Consider the following 15,841-nt stretch of genomic DNA (forward strand, 5'->3'; position numbering starts at 1 on the left):
CAGGCGCCTTATGCCGCCCATTTCATTTAGATTCTTCCTGATTCCATTCTCAGGGCTTTATCTTCCAGGTTGTCATGGCCTTAAATACCATCCATATGGGATAGAACACAACTTTCTATCTCATCTTCAGCCTGCAGCTTTCCCCCCAACTTCGGACTCCTTGCCGACAACTTCCTGCTAGACGTAGCTCCTCGGAAGTCTATAATAGACAGCTCCGACTCAACTAGGCTCATCTCCATGAGAGCATTCACTCATCATCATCCAGGCTGTCTACTTCCTCATTTGTAAACAGTTAAGTTCCACAGGACAAGGCCAATGTCATGTTCTGTGCACTACTCCCAGCACGTAGCACACTGCTAGCCACATGGCCAGCAGACAAGAAATACTCTTGTAGAGAAGGCAATGGCACCCCACTCCAGTCCTCTTGCCTGGAAAATCCCATGGATGGAGGAGCCTGGTAGGCTGCAGTCCATGGGGTCGCTAAGAGTCGGACACGACTGAGCGACTTCACTTTCACTTTTCACTTTCTTTTTTTTTTTTTTTTTTTAAACTGTTGAGTTACTGTTTGAGTATTTTCTCCTAGTCTGTGGTTTTTCTTTTAGTCATCTTAAAAGGCCTTTCATAGAGCAAAAGTTCTAAATTTTTATTAAGTTCAATTTATCAAAAATTTTCTTTTATGGATTGTGCTTTTGATGTCAAATTTAAGAACTCTTTACTTAATCTTAGATCCTGAAGGTTTTTTTCAAGTCCATGAGTCATGGACTTGAATTCATAATTAAATCTTTAGGGAAAAATTTGAGAGAAAACCTTCAGGATCACTTTTCACTTTCATGCATTGGATAAGGAAATGGCAACCCACTCCAGTATTCTTGCCTGGAGAATCCCAGGGACAGGGGAGCTTGCTAAGAGGCCGTCTATGGGGTCGCACAGAATCGGACACGACTGAAGCGACTTAGCAGCAGCAGCAACGAAGGAACAAATAAACCCAGCTGCATCCTCCCCTTGGAGCTGGATCTTTGCGGGGTAGGCTAGACTGCTCCTTTAGAGAGGAGTGAAGAAAGGGGTCTATGTTTCCTCATTTGACAGGGACTTAGTGATGAAGCCATTTTCTTTTTCCCTCCAGGTCCTCGTAGTAACTTTCGATTGCTCAGAATCCTAAGCCTTTGGTGCAGGCAGACTGGTGGTGGCAAGCCCGGGCCTGGCCACCGGGGTCCTCGGGGTCCCTGTGAGGACGGCCGTGTGTCGGGACGTGTGCAGTCCCGGTGGTCGTGCCAGCGAGAACCGAAGTCGGGGCTCCCGGGCGAACACATCTCGGAGCCAGGGCGGCCCGGGTCGGGGTCCTCCGGGCGTCTGAGGCCGGAGTCGTGGTCCTCCTGTGGAGGCGCGTCGGGGGTCTGCGCAGTCGGGGGTCGCGGCCCTCGGCGACGGCGCGGGTCCCGGAGGTCGCGCGGCCGGCGCCGCCCGACGTCACTTCCGACCGGAGCCAAGATGGCGGTGGCGCGACCGCGGGCGCCGGGGCGGGCGGAGCGGTGGCGGCGGTTCGGGCAGCGGCTCTCCGCGCTCTGAGGCGCGGGGCGCGGCGGGTGCAGCCAGGTAAGAAGCAGCCAGGGCGGGTGGCTTCCGGGACGGCGGCGGGCTCCGCGCCGGGACTCCAGTCTCTGTCCGCGAGGAGCGAGGCGGCGGCGGCGGCGGGAGCGACACGCCGGGGACCCGGGCGCGCAGGGCCGGGCGGGCCGGCGGCGCGCCCCCTTCGAGGTCTCAGCGTCCCGCGCTCGCGGGGCCCCCTGCAATGAGGCGCGGTCCGCGGGCGGCCGGAGTCCGTCCCTCCCGCGCTGAGCACCCGGGCCCGGCCTTGGGCCCCGGCGCGGGGAAGTTGTGGGGTCCGCTTTGTCGCCGTTGGTTAGCCGCGCGCCCCGCGGGGAGTACGCGGGTGGGCTGCCGGGCGGCGGCGCCGGGCGGGCGGCTGCGACTCCAGCGGGATCCCGGTCCCGGGTCCGCGAGGGTGCCCACCGGTCCCAGGGCCGTTCCAATTTCAAGTGGTCTTGCTCTTTTTTTGTGTTCCAACAGAACGTGTCTCTCACACTTGCATTCTGAATTTGTTCAGTGTTTCGCGTCTTTGTGTTTCCTAAATCCACAAAGTGTAGTTTAAGCTCGGAAACGTTCTCCCTCCATAATCCCATCACAGACCCACCGGTGTTTTGTGTTTAACAGCGCATTTATCTCTTACGCATTTTGTTACTGAAGATGCCCACGAACCTATATTTGATGGTAGCAAGAAAGACACAAAGTCGACCAAGCAGGTCAGCGTCTTTCCCCTCACCTCCGTGGTGGCTCCCGACCCACGCGTAAACCCCTGTCCACCGTGTGTCCAGACACGAGCTTCGGAAACAATTCCACGTTGACCCGGGGAGTCCACAGTACCTCCACTACGCAGCTGTAATTTCCCCAGAGAGAGGACACGCATGCTGGCCCCTCATCTTCCATTGAGCGTTGTTGTTGGGGTTTTGGTTTTATTTCAGAACGCGTTTTGGTGAATCCCAGTTAAGTCTTTTAAATCCCTCTGATCAGACACTAAAATGGCCCTACCCAGAAGGCGATTAAAATATTAAAGTTTTTGTTTACTACAGGTTTATTGTTAAAAGCAGTCACAGTCTTTTAATAACAAACAGACCTTTTCAGTGGTTCTCTTAAGATGCCAGACTTCGTCTCGATTTGATCAGCTGCATGCAAGTATGTTGGGGAAATGTAGGCCTTTAAACCTTTTTTTTAAAACATGTTATGAAATGTGCTGTATAGATATTAAGGAGGAGGAACTGAGAGACATATTGTATGTTCCTTTTTAGTAGGGTCTTGTTTTTGAGGTGGCATGCAGCTGCCCCTTCGTTCTCCTGTAGGCTTCCTTACAAACACTCGTTTGCCCACATTGTTTACACGTAGAATCTCAGTATAGCCTTGAGAGGATCTTTAAAGAAAGTCCAGCTCTCATTTCAAGCATTGGAAACTGAGATTGAAATTCATAGTGGGACTGATGTTTGTGCACAGCTTCTAGTATTCCAGGGCTCTTTTTACACATCTTTTTTGGTTTGGTTTGAATAAGTTAATATATTTGAAGTGCTTAGAAAATCACCAAGTGCATAAAGCGCTCAGTAGAGGTTCGTTTTTGTTGATTCTGAAGATGTTTTTTTTTTTCATTGAAAAGTCGGCAGGTTCACATGTGTTTTTTCTCATTTTGTGGACAGTTCCTGAAACAACTGGGCGTAAATCTGTAATAACGTGTTAGTTTTGTAAGTACAAAATGGAACAAAAGATTCTCATTCTAGGAGAGTTTGAAAATGGAGAAAAACACAAAGAAGGAATAGAAATAGAAATTCCCTTCCCACTCAGATAACCACTGTGAACATTTTGGCAGACCTCCTCCTTTCTGTCTCTTGGTGTGCATGTGTATGTTTTCTTTCCTTGTTTATATTTATTCACTTCTGTATGTTTGCGCTTTGTACAGGATAGATATCATATGCTATATATTGTTTGTAATCTCTCTTCCTTTATGATATTGTGAGCGTATATCCTTGCCACTAAATCTTCAATGCGATTTTTAATGGCCACATTGTGTTGGGTGGGCCATAATTTATTTATCAATTCCGTATTGATCAGTAAGGTTTCAACAGCTTGAGATTTTCTTTTCGTTAAGATTTGTTTAAAAGGTTTTTCTATTATGGATTTTCAAGCCCTGTCATCTTTTAAGATACGTGAAAAATGTAAATTCTGTTTTTTAGCCTCTAAAGACTCATTTTTCCTGCCAGTGCAGTTTGAAGAAATAGCGCTCCATTTCAGCTCCGTTTTATTCTCCCTCATCTGGGTCTGTGCAGTTACAGACATACATCTGCACAAATATTCTTTTGATGATTATTTTACCTTAGATGTTTGTTTATTCATGGGACTGTTTCTTTAAGCTGCCCATCTCTTTTCAAGTTCCAGATCTGATTTACAAACCTTTTAAGTCCTGTTAAATCATAGACTTTCCGGGATGGAAAGCACCTTAGGTTATTTACTATTTTCATGTCTTCTGACTTGCTTTTCATGCTATTTTTAATCCTCGCACAGAAGAAAAAAAAAGCCCGTGGGCTGCCTTAGAAAACTCCGTAGTGGGGAGCAAAGAGGGAGTAGGTGGACAGTGGGGGAAATTGTCAAGCTTGTGTGGCAACATGTAGATCCAGGGAGTTTCCAGGTGATGGGGACGTTACCCGACAGTGGTGACTGCAGATCCTGCTGACATCTGTCCAGGGCTGTGCAGTTTGCCTAGAGCTCATCAGCTTTGCCTTCGCTCCTCCGAGCGTTTGCTTAGAGGTCTGGGATACTGTTCTGGCTCTCTCCCTTTGAAATTAGATGCTTATACTTATAGCCAATAATATCATCTTTATAGGGTGACTGTAAGTAGTACTTAGATCCCATTGAAACAAGGTTTCTTATCCTCAACATGGTTGTGGGGCTGGATCATTCTTTGTTGTGGGAGCTGTCCTGTACCCTGTAGGATATTTGGCAGCATCCCTGACCTTTGCCCACCAGATGCCAGTGGCACCCGCCGCCCCCTCCCCCCACAAGTTGTGACAATCCATAAACCCTCCAGACATTGCAAGATGTCCCTTTAGGGCAAAATCACCCTTTAGGGTGAATACCCCAGTTTTTAGCCACTGCTTTAAAGGAAGGCCCATCTCACTGGATGGTTGAAGCATAGAAGCGGTTTATGGAATCTGTTTAGTCAAAGAACTATTAAGAATATATGCCGCTGGTTTATGTGAAGTTCCACTTGAAGCCAGGGAATAGGCTTGTTACAGGTAGAAGTTCTTTTCCTGAGTTTGGTTTTATGACTTTGTCCATTTGATTTTTTTTTTTTTTAATCTTTTGGCCGTGCTGCATGGCACATAGGCTCTTTGTTCCTCCATAAGGGATTGAACCTGTGCCTCCTACATTGGCAATGCAGTCTTAACCATTGTACTACTAGGGCACTCCCGATTTTATGACTTTGTTGAATGGTCACTTTCAGCAGTTTTGCTTTGGTGCCCCTTTCATGGCAAGAGATAAAGAAACTTGAGGTAACATGGAAACTATGGAGAAGTTTTCCTGATATAGGATCAGCATTCCCAGTATGTAGATTAAATGATTATGAACTTTAAATTTTCATAGACTTGAAACATGGTGAATAATTTAAGCTTGTGGTCTATTATACTGCATAGCACAAAAACAGCGGTCTTCTAGAAAATGGAACTTAGTGGAGCAGCCCCTTGAATACTGCAGGAAGAAGCCTAATTTTTTCTAAAATTTCCTTTTTTTTTAAAAAAAAAAAAAGAAAAAAAAAATTCAGGGTTATGAACTGAAAGTGAAAAATTTGTCCTGAAGAAATAAAATTTACTTTTGCAGTGTTTAGCTAACTTTGTTACTTTATAACTTAAAGATAGGTTATTGATATTTGTGACAAACCTGCACCTTCCCCTGGGGAAAAATGTAAGTTGTCAAGTCTTCATTTGAATTCTTTAAAAGAATAGATAGTATAGATTGAATTTTTATCGTGGCATAAGTAGTCTTTAATAAGTTGTAATAGTAATAATAATAATGTTAGAACTCACTGATAAAACAAAAAAAGAGAGGTGCTCTTAAACCACATTTGGTAATGGAGTTGTTTTCTGAATGACAGAATATCTGAATGTACAGAATCACATTCATTCACTAGAATGAATGTTTATGTCATTTAACTGTTCTTTCTTAAAGAGAATGCCTTTCTTTCCCTACCTCCACTTCCCTGAAGCATGAATTAGATTTATTGTATGTAATAAAAATGTGGTTCTTTTGGAGTGAAATATGCTTATAATATTTTTCTCAGTACAGTATAATATTTTTTCTTAGATTCTTGGTTCATGTCATCTACTCTGTTTTCATTTATTAGTCCTTTGGAACATGCAACTGAATACTTATATATTTGCCAGCCATTTCGGTGAAAAGAATATTTTGTACCTCTTGCAATAAATCATATGATAGGCTTTGCTTTGAAAGAGCTAAATTATTTCTTGGCATAGCTTGCCTGAAATATGGAAAGCAAAATGCAACTGTTAGTTTGATTACAGTGGGCAGCCTGTCTGGAAATTGGTAACACCTACAGATTTTATATATGCTTGTATGTAGTTCCACTAAGACTATGTTAAATTCTGGTGGGAAAATTTTCTGGCATTTTCAAGTAATTTAAATGATGCCATCAATATTTGAAAAGAGTTGTGAGATTCATCAGCCCTTATTATATACAAGTATGAATGCTGCCCATTTCATAAGGCCTTTTAAGACCACGTAAATTAAACATACATTGGAGGATCAGTATGAAAACTAGATCCTAAATATTTCCCATTCCATGAGATTTATTTTCGGGACTTTGCCATCATCCTGAAAGGCCTAATATTAAAGTATACCTAAAAGAAGGAATTTTAAAAAGGAAGGAGTCTTAGGACAGATGTGTGAAGCTCTGTTACCTCTTGTTAGAGGTTGTTGAGCAGCTCAGTTCCCTCGTTTTGGGAGATGAATATTGTGTCAGTGCAATTCTCTGATAATAGAGTGCTGCCTTGATATACAGAATGAACTATATCCCAGGTGTGTTCAGGGACGGCATTATTTCTGGCAGTGGGAGGGGTAGGACAGTTATCCTCTCTCTCCTCTTTGTATTTGAAAGTGAGTACAGTGATTACCTCTATCTTTTATTCAGATATTTTAAGATGAACAGATGAATATGTGAGCAAGCAATTTGAGATTCTTTAGGTTTTTCAAAAACAATACTAGCATTTTGCTTAAATTTTTTTTTTAGAAGGGTTTTTTTTTTTTTTTTTTTGAGGGATGTTGTTGTTCTTTAGTCTATAAGTCACTTCCGACTCTTTTGCAACCTGTGTACTGTAGCCCGCCAGGCCCCTCTGTCCATGGCATTTCCCAGGCAAGAACCCTGGAGTGGGTTGCCATTTCCTTGTCCGGGGAGTATTCCCTACCCAGGGATCCAGCCCACATCTCCTGCATTGGCAGGCGGATTCTTTACCACTGAACCACCAGGGAAGTCCATTGAAGGCTAATGTGGTACAAGGGTTTCTTGGAAGAGAAATTCTTCCAGGTTATTTCTGAGTCCTAAAGTTTTTTTGCTTATCCCATCCTCCCTCTACTGAACATGGTGAAAGGGGAAACTTTTTTCCTACTTTATTCCATGCCTTTCACAAAGCCCAGTCCTTTGTTTTCTACACTCTTGCTGGGTATTTTTTCCCTTGGGATTTCCTCTGTCTCTGGGTCTTCCCCTGGTGGCTCAGAAGGTGAAGAATCTGCCTGCAATGCAGGAGACCCAGGTTCAATCCCTGGGTCAGGAAGATCCCCTGGAGAAGGGAATGGCTACCCAGTCCAGTATTCCTGCCTGGAGCATTCTATGGACAGAGGAGCCTCGAGGGCAACACGACTTAGCGACTAACATGCTTTCCTCTGTCCCTAGGCACCCCTTGTGGCTGAAGACTTCTAAATCTCAGTCCCCCTCCTTGAAGACAGTCTGTGCTGGGACTTTTTTTCCCGTTTGATGGTGGTTTTCCGTGGATGTCTGGCCCCTCTTCTCAGGGTCTGTAAAATGGAACTCGCCACCTTCCACTTAAATGCTACCTGTACTCCTGGCTTATCTGTCTTTAAAATACACTCATTCTTCTTGCAGTCACATTCCAGATTTTGTTGAACTCATCTTCACCATCTCTTTTTACCTCCTCTTAGGTTAGAAAACACATTCTGTTCATTCTTCCTCTGCAGCGTTAGTCACATTTTTCGTTTCTTTTCTGCTATCATCAGGGTTTCAAAGGTTTATTGCTTATCATCCAGATTCTTAGCCGCCTTGCCTGGCTCCAGTCTTTCTGGCTGCCCTTTCCTCTCCTGCCTCCTCACTCTTAACCTGTCAGTTTAACCTTCCTACACTGTTAGGCCTCACTTGGTTTGTGGCAGTTCTCAAACTTTCTGGGCCGTGTTACCCACCCCAGGGCAAAGCTGCCCTCCTGATGTGCAGCCCTGGAAGCAAGCTGTTTCCCTGGGCTCCTCCTGCCCGCATGCGTTCACTGGCTCTGTTTCTAAGAAAATCCTTGTTTCCATCTTTCTCTAAAGGCCCTCAGGACTTGTGTCAGGAGGGGACTGGGTGGATACTGACTTCTCCTTCACTATCTTTGAGGAACATTTCCTACAGGTCAAGTTTACTTTTAACCTGGAATTCAGACACCACCCTTTATTCTGGGAAAGATTGAAGGCAGGAGAAGGGGATGACAGAGGACTAGATGGTTGGATGGCATTACTTACTCAGTGGACATGATTTGAGCAAACTCCGGGAGATGGTGAAGAACAGGGAAGCCTGGCGTGCTGGCGTCCATGGGGTCACAAAGAGTCAGACACAGCTGAGCGACTGAACAACAACAGATGCCCCCAAGAACTGTCCCATCTGCAGTGGGACAAAACTGTGGAGCTCGGCACAGACCCTGACTAGAGGGGCACTGTCTGGCTTACTCCAGCCGCTGGCACCAAGAGGTGGTCCTTCATCCTCTGTGTCATATATTGAGTCCCCAGGTAAGGGGAGGCATTACTCTTTACCTTAAAACCAGAACCACTAATTATTTATTTTGAGAAAATGTGTTGTTCAGTTACTGAGTTGTGGAGAAGTTGAGGAAACATACTTTCCTTTAACAATAAAAATTCATATATGTATAAGAACTTTTTTTTATTTATTTTAATTAGAGGCTAATTAGTTTACAGTAATGTATTGGTTTTGCCATATATCGACATGAATCCGCCACGGGTGTACACGTGTTCCTCATCCTGAACCCCCCTCCCACCTCCCTCTCCATACCGTCCCTCCAGGTCATCCCAGTGCACCAGCCCTGAGCATCCTGTCTCATGCATCTAACCTGGACTGGCGATTTGTTTCACATATGATAATATACATGTTTCAATGCCATTCTCCCAAATCATCCCACCCTCGCCCCTCTCCCACAGAGTTCAAAAGACTGTTCTATACATCTGTGTCTCTTTACTTAAACTGTAGAGCAGTACACAAACATCACTCTGCAAACAGTTTTTGTTGTTGTTATTTAGTCGCTAAGTCATGTCCAACTCTTTTGCGACCCCATGAACTGTAGCCTGCTAGGCTCCTCTGTCCATGGGATTTCTCAGGCAAAAATACCGGAGTGGATTGCCATTTCCTTCTTCAGGGGATCTTCCCAACCCAGGGATCAAACCCAGGTCTCCTGCATTGGCAGGAGGATTCTTTACCACTGAGCCACCGGGGAAGCCCCTGCAAACAGTAGGTGTTGCTGTTACTTTAAAATGCTGTTAAGACTAGAAATAGTTACATATTTAGAGGATAGACTCCAAACTTCAGGTTTCATTTAAAGCAGGAGAGTTGCTCCCTACCAAAATAATAATAAACTCTTGGGAGAAAATCTCAAGAAATACACTGATTGTTGACCCTGCCATCTTAGCAAAATATAGTTGTTACTCTTATCTGGTGTAACTTGTAATTTTGCTATAGGTTGTTCACTCACGAGTTTCAGAAATCTCCTTGTCATTTATGTGTAGTTTGTGGAGGGTGAGTTTTCCTATATACTTGATTGTATGGGAGAAACCAGAAAGCCTCTGAGCAGCCACTTGTAAGATGACTATATTGACGCTCAGGTTTGAAAAGATGCGTACTTGAGTGGCAAGACCAGTTCCTCACAGTACTGAAGCGTTCGTCCCCTTTACAGAAAATTCACAAGTGTTTTGCAGGGTTCCTGAAAGTCCCTTAATTTTTAGTGTTTAATCACATCAGTTACATCTGCATTGGGAACTCCAGTGGAAGAATAGTAACTCAGGGGGGTTAATTGAAAGTTCATTTTATTTGGGGAATTGTGAAGTGAGCTGTCATGGGGCAACTCCTTGTAGAAAGTCTGTGTTTGAGTTGGAAGCTTGGCATTTGAGTGTGAGGAAAGAATCAGCTTAATTTTCTTTGTTCTTAATGCAACCAACATGGGAAAATGTTACAAAAGCATCATTTTATAGGAAATTCTTTGAGTTTAATGCTGTTTTGCAGAATATATGGAGAATACATAGTCAATAGTTGGTTAGTTATAATTTTCAGCAGAGAGATGGGAATTTTAATAATGATCTTGAATCTGTGCATAGTTCTCATCAGACAGCAGGGACTGGCTAGAAAGCACTTGTAGAATTTTTGTAGAAACCCAAAACAAAACCTAAAAGTTTTGATGTAGTAAATTACATGTTCAGCATAATATAGTGACATAGGTGTATACATTTAATCAAAATCATAAGAAAGTGAAAGTTGCTCAGTCATGTCCGACTCTTTGTGACCGCATGAACTGTACAATCCATGAAATTCTCCAGGCCAGAATACTGGAGTGGGTAGCCTTTCCCTTCTCCAGGGGATCTTCCCAACCCAGGGATCGAACCCAGGTCTCCCACATTGCAGGTGGATTCTTTACCAGCTGAGCCACAAGAGAAGCCCTTTCACTTTCGAGTAAGAGAGTGCATGTGATAGCCATCCCTAACATTACCAGGTAAATGATAAATAATCAGCACTTGCTATATATTTGTTGCTAGCTCTTTATTAGTGAATGCTTAGAGAGGTGTTTCTTGAAAATTTTCCCTTATATTAAAAAAAATTTTTTTTTCAAGTAAAGGAGAGAGATTCTAGGGGAAGAAAAGGCCCCTGCTGCTGCTGCTGCTAAGTCACTTCAGTCATGTCCGACTCTGTGTGACCCCATAGACAGCAGCCTACCAGGCTCCCCCATCCCTGGGATTCTCCAGGCAAGAACACTGGAGTGGGTTGCCATTTCCTTCTCCAGTGCATGAAAGTGAAAGTGAAGTCGATCAGTCGTATCTGACTCGTAGCGACCCCATGGACTGCAGCCCACCAGGCTCCTCCGTCCATGGGATTCTCCAGGCAGGAGTACTGGAGGGGGGTGCCATTGCCTTCTCGTACCATAATCTAAATTTGCATTCATATTACTCTCCTAGTTTATCTGCTGGTCTCTTATTAAATATTCTACTATGGTATTGTTTAACTTAGAGATATTTCAGACAAAAGTAATCAACCTCATCCCATCAGAGCTCTGTGGCTCTAAAGCCATTCGAAACAGCAGACCTTCTCGTCTTCCTCTCAGTTCTGGGGGAACTGTGTTGTCAATATCAAGTTCTCCTGTGTTGTGTTAGTTGCTCAGTCGTGTCTGACTCTTTGCTCTCTGTGGACTGTAGCCCACCAGGCTCCAGTGTTCCTGTACTTTCCCAGGCAAGAATACTGGAGTGGGTTGCCTTTTCCTTCTCCAGGGGATCTTCCCAACCCAGGAATTGAACCCAGGTCTCCTGCATTGTGGAGAAGGCAATGGCAACCCACTCCAGTGTTCTTACCTGGAGAATCCCCGGGACGGTGGAGCCTGGTGGGCTGCCGTCTATGGGGTCGCACAGAGTCAGACACGACTGAAGCGATTTAGCAGCAGCTCCTGCATTGTCGGCAGATTCTTCACCATCTAAGCTACCAGGGAGCCCGTCAAGTTCTACCTGGAGTAAATTCTTTAAACTCTGCCTCCTTATTTAGGTTGGTTGTCAGGACATTCTGCTCTATGAATTTGGGGACTCAGGCCCTGGGATATTTGTCTGTGGTTTTCAGGGTATCACTGAGGAAACCAGTTTATTGAAATGGGATAAATTACTGATTTATTTGTGAGCATTAAGTTCTTTATATCTCTTAATACACACTTGAGTTTGGGAAATTCCTCTCTCGATGCGCTGTTATACTGTTGCTTTTGCCTTGGCTAGAAATCATTCTAGAGGGTGAGAGGCATGAGCAGTTTTAAGCTGTAAGAGTTCATATTGTCCGATTTACCAAAGGGTTATTACCTGATAGCTCAGTTGGTAAAGAATCCGCCTGCAATGCAGGAGACTCTGGTTCGATTCCTGGGTCTGGAAGATTCTCTGGAGAAGGGAAAGGCTACCCATTTCAGTGTTCTTGGGCTTCCCTGGTGGCTCAGCTGGTGAAGAATCTGCCTGCAATGCGGGAAACCTGGGTTCGATTGCTGGGTTGGGAAGATCCCTTGGAGAAGGGAAAGACTACCGACTCTAGTATTCTGGCCTGGAGAATTCCATGGACCGCAAAGAGTTGGACACGACTGAGTGACTTTCACTTCACTCACCGAAGGGTTGCCAAATCTTTGTTGTATTCTCAAATCTGTTTTTTTCTCTTCACACACACACACACACACACACACACACACACACACACATACACCCTAATGAAAGTGATAAACATACCAGTTTTGATTTTTCACTTTAGCTTATTTAATTTGGTGACATTGTCTTTTTAAAGTAACGTTGGTATATTTTTCAGTGTGAAACTAAATGTTCTGGATGAGTATTCCAGTGATATGTATAATTTTAGAAAAGGAAAATGAATGACTTCATTTAGCAAATTCCTAGGCAGATTCAGTATTTATGAATTATGTGATTGTTCTAATCCCCAAGAATGGATGCTAGATGTTTTTATGTTGATAGCTAGAGTTTATAAATTGTAACTTGGTGATTCCATTCTTCTGGTAGGAATTGTGAATGGTAGTTTTTGATAGTACATTAGCTGTGTTTGTTAATGAAAACTGCCTTTGAGAAGTTGGCATGCTTTGGATATTTTAATTATTTTTCTAAAAGTTTCTTGGGACTGCAAGAATCTTTTGGTCAGAGAAAGTTAAGATTTACAGTGTAAATCTGTAAATCTACTTTGCTAAAAGGTTGATCATCTCAGTGTTTGCCACAATGACATTCATTTACCATGAGAGATCTACTTTATGTAGTGATTAGTTTTAGAATTATTTTTCTTTTCTTATGTAGGTCATAAACATTCCAAGACTTCTTTTACACAATGATATTTTTAAACCTTTTTTTTCTTTTAGTCCATGTTTCCATATTTTTGATTTTTAAAATTTTGCTGCGGTCATGCCAGTTCTCTTATTTCTGTTTTACTATTTGTCCATAAATTGTGTGTTGCTTTCTGAGTCTTGAAAGTTCGTTTCTTCTGAGTCTTGATGTTGTTGTTCAGTCACTAGGTTGTGTCTGACCCTTGGACTGCAGCATGCCAGGCTTCCCTGTCCTTCACTATCTCCTGGAGTTTGCTCATATTCATGTCCATTGAATCAATGATGCCTTCCTATCATCTCATCCTTTCTCGCCCCCTTCTCTTCCTGCCTCAATCTTTCCCAGCATCACAATCTTTATGAATCAGCTCTTCCCATCAGGTGGCCAAAATACTGGAGATTCAGCTTCAATATCAGTCCTTCCATTGAACACCTAGGACTGATCTCCTTTAGGATGGACTGGTTGGATCTCCTTGCAGTCCAAGGAACTCTTGAGAGTCTTCTCCAACACCACAGCTCAAAAGCATCAATTCTTCGGCATCAGCTTTATTTATGGTCCAATTCTCGTATCCATACATGACTACTGGAAGAACCATAGCTTTGACTAGGCAGAGTCAGCAAAGTAACATCTCTGCTTTTTAATATGCTGTCTAGGTTGGTCATAACTGGTTAGTTGCTGTCACGTGAAATGAGCGCAATTGTATGGTAGTTTGAACGTTTTTTGGCATTTTCTTTCTTTGCGAGGCATTTTCTTTCTTTGTGATTGGAATAAAGACTGACCTTTTCCAATCTTTATGTTACAATGTGGAATTTGTAATCTAAGAAAATAATTTTAAAATAACATTAGTTAATAATTTATTTTCCAAATAGCTCCCCAAACCTAAATTGAATCAAAAGAAAAGACCCTTATGCTGGGAAAGATTGAAGACAGGAGGAGAAGGGGATGGCAGAGAATGAGATGGTTGGATGGCATCGCTGACTTGATGGACATGAGTTTGGGCAAGCTTCAGGAGTTGGTGATGCCAGGTGTGCTGCAGTCCCTGGGGTTGAAAGAGTTGGACAGGACTGAGTGACTGAACTGAACTGAATATCAGTAACTTACAGGTGCGTTTCCCAGGTGGTGCTAGTGGTAAAGAACCCGCCTGCAATGTAGGAGACATAAGAGACACTGTTTCGATCCCTGGGTGGGGAACGTCCCCTGGAGGAGGGCATGACAACCCACTTCAGTATTCTTGCCTGGAGAATCCCATTGGCAGAGGAGCCTGGCAGGCTACAAAGTGGGGTCGCAGAGTCGGACACAACTGAAGTGACTTAGCGTGCACATAGTGAATGTGCAAATCAAGTATTTATATTCCTAATTCTTTGCCCTTCCTCTCAGACTTAGACTAGTCTTAAAGAATCTGCTATTGCTTTTTCTTTAAAGGCTTTTCATATTGTTTGGTAGGCTTCACAAGTCTACAAAGGACAGATACGACAGTTTGATGTGTTATATGTAGTGCATTAATGTTAGTCTGTGTCTTTCTTTTGTTTGATCTGCATTATCTCAGATGATGTGATAGAAGTATGGCTGGGCCTGCAGGGATGGTCTGACCCTGGAACTGCCTGTTTGTATGGGGTTTCCTGCATAGTTCTAGATTTTCTGGTCTCTGGCTACCGTGTCAGATGACAGCAGCTTAATAGTTGTTCAGATTGTCTTAATCTCCTAAGGGACCAGTATTTGAATAAAGACCCTCCTAATTATTTTATTGTTGCTGTATTCATACTGATTATATATAGTTAAATCATCTTTATGATATTACTAAATTAAATATTTGTACAGATGATTTATCCTAGAATTTGGAAGCAGTATCTTTAAAAGTTAAGTACATGTATGTTATTAAAACCTTTGATCAGTAAAATCAAGATCGAACTTTTAGTTTTCTAAGAGTATGTGCTGTTAGTGAAGTATATTTGGTGATAGAAATTCACATGCTCTAAATTTGTGAATCTGTCTAATGTAGTTTATCTGAAAAACATCAGCAGGTGGAATGGAAGGAAATGCAGACATTTTAAAGAAGTTTTGGTCAGGCATAGAAATCCAAACAAGAAACTAGGAACCTATGGTCCCAAAAGTCCAGGATTTTAAGTTTTTCATTATTTACTACTGGAAATTTGGAGGCACTTAATTATTTAGCATTTTATTTAAAGTTTGATAGAATTCCTCAGTTTCATTGGTAGGTGTGGAAAGATTCCTCTCGGCCGCTATACTGGTATGATTGATACTTGCAGTTACCATGTTTGATAAAACACAGACCCTGAGATAACTGTGTTAGAAAGGTAGGTATATAAATCAGTGCTGTTAAAGTCAACACTGAATGTAAAAGTTATGTAGAACTGCCATGCATTTCCACAGGGGTTTTGCAATCCTGGAGGAATTTAGGGAAGTTATTCCAATAACAGAGTTTAGAATCTATAGTTGCTTTAAAATGTATTATCATGGTGCAGCTAGTACATGATTACTACAGTTCAGAGGTTCTCCACCAGAAGGGGATGTGGGGATGTGTGGCTCAGAGGGAGCTGCTGGCATTGATTTCGCAGTGCAGAGCTAAGTGGCCTTAATGAAAGGGACAGTCTTGCACTGGAGTGAGTACTCAGCTCCAAATGCAGTGGTCCTGTGTTGAGAGACACTGCCAAAATCTTAGTTCTTTTCTTGTAACATCTCTTGTTTTTAGTATAGTTGAATATCCTAATTTAAAATATCATTTGAGAAGTCAGTGTTAGATTGCGATGTTTTTCATTATTGTAAAATATTTTAGATATATAATCTGATAGTATTGTTAGTCAAGAGAGAGAAAGAAAAAAAAAAAGAGGGTCTTGTTTTTAGCAATTAGGATTAGAAGTGATAGAGAGGAGGGTCCAAGCATACAGCATCA

The 15,841-nt window shown here is 42.9% G+C and overlaps 1 protein-coding gene across 11 annotated transcripts in view; it reads left to right on the plus strand.

Annotated features, from left to right (window-relative positions):
* Positions 1 to 1,456: 1,456 nt before the first annotated feature.
* Positions 1,457 to 15,841, plus strand: part of PRDM2 (PR/SET domain 2) — a 133,140-nt gene continuing 118,755 nt past the window's right edge. For 9 of the 11 annotated variants that reach the window (XR_015143238.1, XM_086343797.1, XM_086343798.1 and 6 more), the window contains exon 1: positions 1,457 to 1,593. The gene's annotated coding sequence lies outside the window, so the exon portion shown is untranslated. The remainder of the gene's footprint in view (positions 1,594 to 15,841) is intronic. The other 2 variants (XM_086343799.1, XM_086343796.1) reach the window with 1 other exon arrangement.

Source organism: Bos grunniens, chromosome 16 (assembly GCF_055505025.1).
Source record: "Bos grunniens cultivar Pamir isolate PY7600 chromosome 16, Bosgru_T2T1.0, whole genome shotgun sequence".
NCBI classification, from domain to species: Eukaryota; Metazoa; Chordata; class Mammalia; order Artiodactyla; family Bovidae; genus Bos; species Bos grunniens.